Source organism: Triticum aestivum, chromosome 6A (assembly GCF_018294505.1).
Source record: "Triticum aestivum cultivar Chinese Spring chromosome 6A, IWGSC CS RefSeq v2.1, whole genome shotgun sequence".
NCBI classification, from domain to species: domain Eukaryota; kingdom Viridiplantae; phylum Streptophyta; class Magnoliopsida; order Poales; family Poaceae; genus Triticum; species Triticum aestivum.
The window spans coordinates 262,714,392-262,720,620 of record NC_057809.1 but is presented as its reverse complement, the minus strand read 5'-3'; the positions used below and the strand labels follow the sequence as shown (position 1 = coordinate 262,720,620).

General features: G+C 43.6%; 1 long non-coding RNA gene across 1 annotated transcript; it reads right to left on the bottom strand.

The window, feature by feature from the left end:
- Positions 1–906: 906 nt before the first annotated feature.
- On the bottom strand, positions 907–5,964 carry LOC123130594 (uncharacterized). The gene is made up of 2 exons (XR_006463895.1): positions 5,599–5,964; positions 907–1,386 (listed from the first exon to the last, which is right to left on the bottom strand). It is a non-coding gene; the product is annotated as an uncharacterized lncRNA (long non-coding RNA).
- Positions 5,965–6,229: the final 265 nt, after the last annotated feature.

Genomic DNA, 6,229 nt, shown 5'->3' with positions numbered 1-6,229 from the left:
AAAAAACCACCCGACCTTGTGGGTCTGTAATAGTTATAATAGTATTGTTGAAACTAGCTTGAACATGAATAACCCCTTTTGTTATTCTACGTGCACTCTTCCGTAAACTAAAACATGCATTCCTACGTAAACCAATACGCACTTTCTTACGTGGACCAATTTTTGGTATAGCTTTTGCCATATTTTATTATCTCATAAATATGAGTTAGAAATAAAAAAAGAAAAAATATACAAAGATATCCGTTTCAGGGTAAAAGAAACCCTTTACTTTAATTATTTTAAATGAAATTATTTTATTTGGAATTGGAACATTTCCGCGGGTACTTTTTTTTACTTTTTAGAAAGTAAAGTTCTTTTTCGAAATATTACCCCTGTCTTTGTTTATGCTTCGGATTAGAGAAAATGACTCTAATTCGTCCATGCCTACGAATCAGTCGACATTTTGTACAAATTTTACGAACGGAAGCTCTTATTTTCATATTTATGTATCCTTTTTTAAACTATGAATCTATTCTTTTGGAAAAAATAAGTCTCTTCGCTTGAATTTTAGATTTAGAATTTATTACCCTAGAAAAAAAAGAAAAACCTAATCCTTTGAATCTTTGGTATCCTTCAAATCTTCGCTATCCTTCGAGTCTTCGATACGCTTCAAATCCTTATGGGGAAGTCTATAAACTATACGTCCCTTGCTTGAATCATAACGACTTACTTCAATTTTGACCCTATCCCCCATTAGTATTCGTATAGAACTAGACCGTATCTTTCCTAAAATATAGCCTAGGATGACGGTGTCATTCTCTAGCCGAACGCGGAACATTCCATTGGGTAGGGCTTCCATAACTAAACCTTCGAAAGTTACTTTTGCTTCTCTAGGGTTTTTTTTCTCTCCTATTTTTTTCTGTCACATTTTTTCTCCTATTTTTCTATTTTTATTTTAAAAATAGGAAGGGCGAGATAGAATTCAAGCACTATAGGCGGGGCGATTACCATATATAACATAAGACTTCTCCCCCAATTCTGTTTAGTCGAGCTTCTCGATCTGTCATTATTCCTCGAGAAGTAGAAAGAATAGCAATTCCCATTCCACCCAAAACTTTAGGAATTCCTTGATAGTTGGTATAAATTCGTAAGCCGGGTCAGCTGATACGCTTTAAAAAGGTTCTTGTTCTATATATTCCTTTTCTAGTCTTTCTCTTTTGATGTCGCAAAGTTGAAACCAAGAAATATCTGTTACGTTCCTGATTTTTCCGAACACTTTCAATAAAACCCTTCTCGTAGAAGTATTTTAACAATGTTTTCAGTAATATTTGTAGATACTACTCAAACTGTTCCTTTTTTATTCATGTCCGCATTTCTTATAGAGGTTAGTAAATCAGCAATAGTGTCCTTGTGTAACACCCTCGATGCGACTATAGCTCCCACGTGTCGAGGCACGACTTAGAGACATAATCGCATTGAAGGCATATGTCGCAAGTTAGGCAATCTTCACAACATCCCATGTAATATGATAATAAAAGGGGAGATAACATAGTTGCCTTACACTCGCCACGTCAATCAAGTACATAAATAACATTACATCATCCAAACACTCATGGCCCGACTATGGCGCCAAAATAAAAGAGAACCCAATATGCGACACGGTCCCAATCACCCCCAACTGGGCACCACTACTGATCATCAGGAAAGGAAACATAGTAACGTTGAGAGTCCTCGTCGAACTCCCACTTGAGCTCAAGTGCGTCTCCTGGAGCGGAATCATCAGGCCCTGCATCTGGTGTAAAAGTAATCTGTGAGCCGCAGGGACTCAGCAATCTCGCACCCTCGCAATCAAGACTATTTAAGCTTATAGGTAAGGCAAGGTAAATATGTGGAGCTGCAGCAAGCGACTAGCAAATATGGTGGCTAACGTATTCGCAAAAGAGAGCAAGAAGAGGAGGCGAAGCGCGAACGAGAAACTAGAGAACAACCTGCGCAAACATTACTCCAACACCGTGTCCACTTCCCGGACTCCGCCAAGAAGAGGCCATCACGGTAACACACTCAGTTGATTCATTTTAATTAAGTTAAGGTTCAAGTTATCTACAACCGGACATTAACAAATTCCCATCTGCCCATAACCACGGGCACGGCTTTCGAAAGTTCAATCCCTGCAGGGGAGTCCAACTTAGCCCATGACAAGCTCTCATGGTCAACGAAGGAATAGACCTCCTCCCAAGACGTTCCGATCAGACTCGGTATCTCGGTTCTTCAAGACACTTCGACAGGTTAAAACAAATCCAGCAACACCGCCCGAATGTGCCGACAAATCCCTATAGGAGCTGCACATATCTCTTTCTCAGGGCACACTCAGATGAGCCAGACGTCGGGTAGGCCAGCCCAGAGTTGCCCCTGGAAGCCCCGGACATCGCTCGGAGGGACCAACACTCAGAGGAGCACTGGCCCGGGGGGTTAAAATAAGATGACCCTTGAGTCTGCAGAACCCAAGGGAAAGAAAAGGCTAGGTGGCAAATGGTAAAACCAAGGTTGGGCATTGCTGGAAAAGCTTTAATCAAGGCGAACTATCAAGGGGTTCCCATTATAACCCAACCGCGTAAGGAACGCAAAATCCGAGAACATAACACCGATATGACGAAAACTAGGGCGGCAAGAGTGGAACAAAACACTAGGCGAGAGGCCGAGCCTTCCACCCTTTACCAAGTATATAGATGCATTAAGATACATAGCAATATCATGATATCCCAACAAGTAAATAAATGTTCCAACAAGGAACAACCTCCAATCTTCACCTGCAACTAGCAACGCTATAAGAGGGGCTGAGCAAAGCGGTAACATAGCCAATCAACGGTTTGCTAGGACATGGTGGGTTAGAGGTTTGACATGGAAATTTGGGAGGCTTGAAAGCAAGTGGTAGGCATCGTAGCATTGGCATAGCAAAATAGCAAGCAAACTAGCATAGCAAAGATAGTAGTGATTTCGAGGGTATGATCATCTTGCCTGCACAGTTGTCAGAGTTGACTGGATCCTCGAAAGCAAACTCAACGGGCTCCTCGTTAGAGAACTTGTCTCCCGTCTCTACCCAAACAAGACAAACAAGCAACAAGGATACAATCAACCACGTGCAAGGATCAAGCAATATGGTGCAATGATGATATGCTATGCGGGATGCGATGCGGGATGCATATGCAAGATATGACAGGAAAAGCATGAACCTGGCCTGAACTTGGAAATCCAAGTGTGCCAATGGAAATATGAGATGAAATCGCTTGAAAACGATATAAAGAACGCCGGAATCGGAGTTACGGTTTGGAAATGGCAAACGATTCAAGAATGGCACCGGTCTGCGATTTACAGCAAGTAGCCATCTAAATGCAATGAGATGAACATGCTACAGCACCCAAACATGACAACAAAATACATGGCAGGGATGCATTCAAGATGCTTAACAAAAGTCTAGCACTGAGCTATGGCCAATTCATCCTTTAACAGGTTCAAACAAGCATGGCAAAACTGCAGTTGACAAACAAATCTCAGACTTAGTGAAATTAACACCTGTCTGGAATTTCAGATCAGGTAGCACTCTTCAGAGCAGCAAAACTACATGCTACGGGACCTGAACATGGCAAAGTAAAGCATGGCATGGAGCTACGCAAAGAGCTTAACAAAAGTCCCTTAGTGACCTTGAGCCAAAAGGGATCAGAAAACACAATTGCAAGCATGTGAACATGGCAAAAAACATAATCAGTTTTCAGACTTAGTGAAAACTGGCACATGCTGAAACATAACTCAAGTAGGCATGTTTATGAGCTCGATGCACTTACTACAGGGCAAGTCATGAAAAGGTAAGCATACATCCATTAAGAACACACAAAATGCAAGCTAGACATGGCAAGAACAATAGCATAGCATGCACGGATCAACTACAACATCATCGGCAAAATTGCAAACAAGTTGACAATCTGCCCAGATTCACAAAGTAGCAAAAGTAGAGCTCGATTGACTCAAGCTAGGGTGCTCCATAATTGCAAACAAGGACATGGATGGATAGAGCACTACAATATTAACAAAACATCCTTACTGATCATCCTCAAAAGAGGCACGGATCACTAGGAAACAACATGAACATATGGCATCATGAGATAAACAGATTAAGGACTTAGTGGAGATGCTAAGTCCCTGAAAACAGAATTACCAAGTGCACCACTTTGCAAGCTTGCACTAGTCACCCCACACATCACAAAAATACATGGGTTGCACCTCTGGAAAGATGACAAAACCCTTAACAAAATATATGTAGAGCATCAGGGCATATCATGCACACAATAATCATGGCAACAATGACAAAAAGCTAAATGGAGCAACAGATCTGACAAATATCTCAAGTAGCCCTCTTCTAACAGCATTTTGGGCATCAAGATGAACTCAAATGAAAATGATGCAATGGAATGAAATGATGTACTCTCTGAGATGAACATTTTGATATGCTATATGCACGAATCGGAGTTACGGATGCAAAGTTACGGGGCTATGAACATGGGCACTTGAGCTAGGGTTTCGGAAAAAAATCAACCGGATCTGGATCTGGATCTCGCCGGGCACTGTTCACCGGCGCCGGATTTGTCGGGGAGGCAGCCACCGGAGCGGATTCCGGCCGGCGCGGGTCGCCGAAGCGATGAGGGCGGCGGGCGCGGCGGCTTGGCGAGGCGGGGAGGATCGGCAGCGAGGTGGCGGCGGAGCGGCGTGGAGGCGGCGGAGCTGCGCAGTGGCGGCGGAGCAGCGTGAAGGCGGCGGAGCGGTGTGGCGGCGGCGAGCGGTGTGGAGGCGGCGGCGAGCGGCCGGAGCTAAGGAAGAGGCGGCACGGCGGGGCACCCCGGCGCGGCCCGGTCGGGAGGAGGAGCGGGCCGGCGGTGGGAGGCGGCGCGGGGAGGCCACGTGGCGGCCTGCATTGGCTGGGCGTGGCGGCGCGATTCCGTCCGCCCGGGACGGACGTGTCCGACGGTGGCGCGAGGTGGATTTTTAGGGTTTCGGGGAGGGGGATCCGAGATTTTCGAAGAGGACCTATTTATAGACATAGAGGGAGCTAGGAGAGTCCAAATGAGGTGCGGTTTTCGGCCACGCGATCGTGATCGAATGCTCTAGATGATGGAGAAGTCTTAGGTGGGTTTTGGGCCAAATTGGAGGGGTGTTGGGCTGCAACACACGCGAGGCCTTTTCGGTCCCTTGGTTAACCGTTGGAGTATCAAACGAAGTCCAAATGATACGAAACTTGACAGGCGGTCTACCGGTAGTAAACCAAGGCTGTTTGGCAAGTCTCGGTCCAATCCGGAAATGTTTAATCCCCACACACGAAAGAAAGCTAGAAAAGACCACCGGAGGAGAACGAAGCGCCGGAATGCAAAATGGACAACGAGGAAAATGCTCAAATGCATGAGACGAACACGTATGCAAATGCAATGCACATGATGAAATGATATGAGATGCATGACAACGATAACAACACACAGAGACAAAGATCCGAACCCGAGAATATAAATTAACTTAACGCCGGAAACGGCAAGAGTTGGAGTACAAATTGGGAAAGTTACATCCGGGGTGTTACACCTTGCCCATAAGACTCTAATTCTAGGTTCCTCCTAATTTTTCTATAATCAACATGTTTTCTTTTTTTTCATTTTGGATTTTAAAACATATACGTAAAACACAATCTACTAAATTAATTCTTTGGTCTCAATTTCGCCTACTAGTATTTATAATACTTCAGGAGCTAATGAAACTATTTTGGTAAAATTCAATTCTCTCAATTCCTTGGCAGTCGCGCCAAAAACTCGAGTTCCTTTTGGATTGCCTTTTTGATCAATTACAACCGCAGCATTGTCATCATAGCGGATTATTATACCGTCTTCGCATTTGAACTCTTTACATGTATGTACAATTACAGCTCGAATTACTTCGGATCTTTCTAGAGGAATTTGGCCAATTTGTCTTTGATTACAGCAACAATAACATCAGCAATACGAGCATATCGCTGATTACCAGCAGCTCCTATGACTCGAATACAAATCTGCTACATTTAAAAGGGTCTAAGGTTGAATCATATTATTTTGATTTCAATTTGTTATGTCAATGCAAAAGGATGAAAGAAATATTGTCTTTCCGGAAAGAAAAACCGGACATTTTTTTATCTTCCATACCCCTTTTAGGGTTCTATATCTCTAATCAAATAAATTGACTT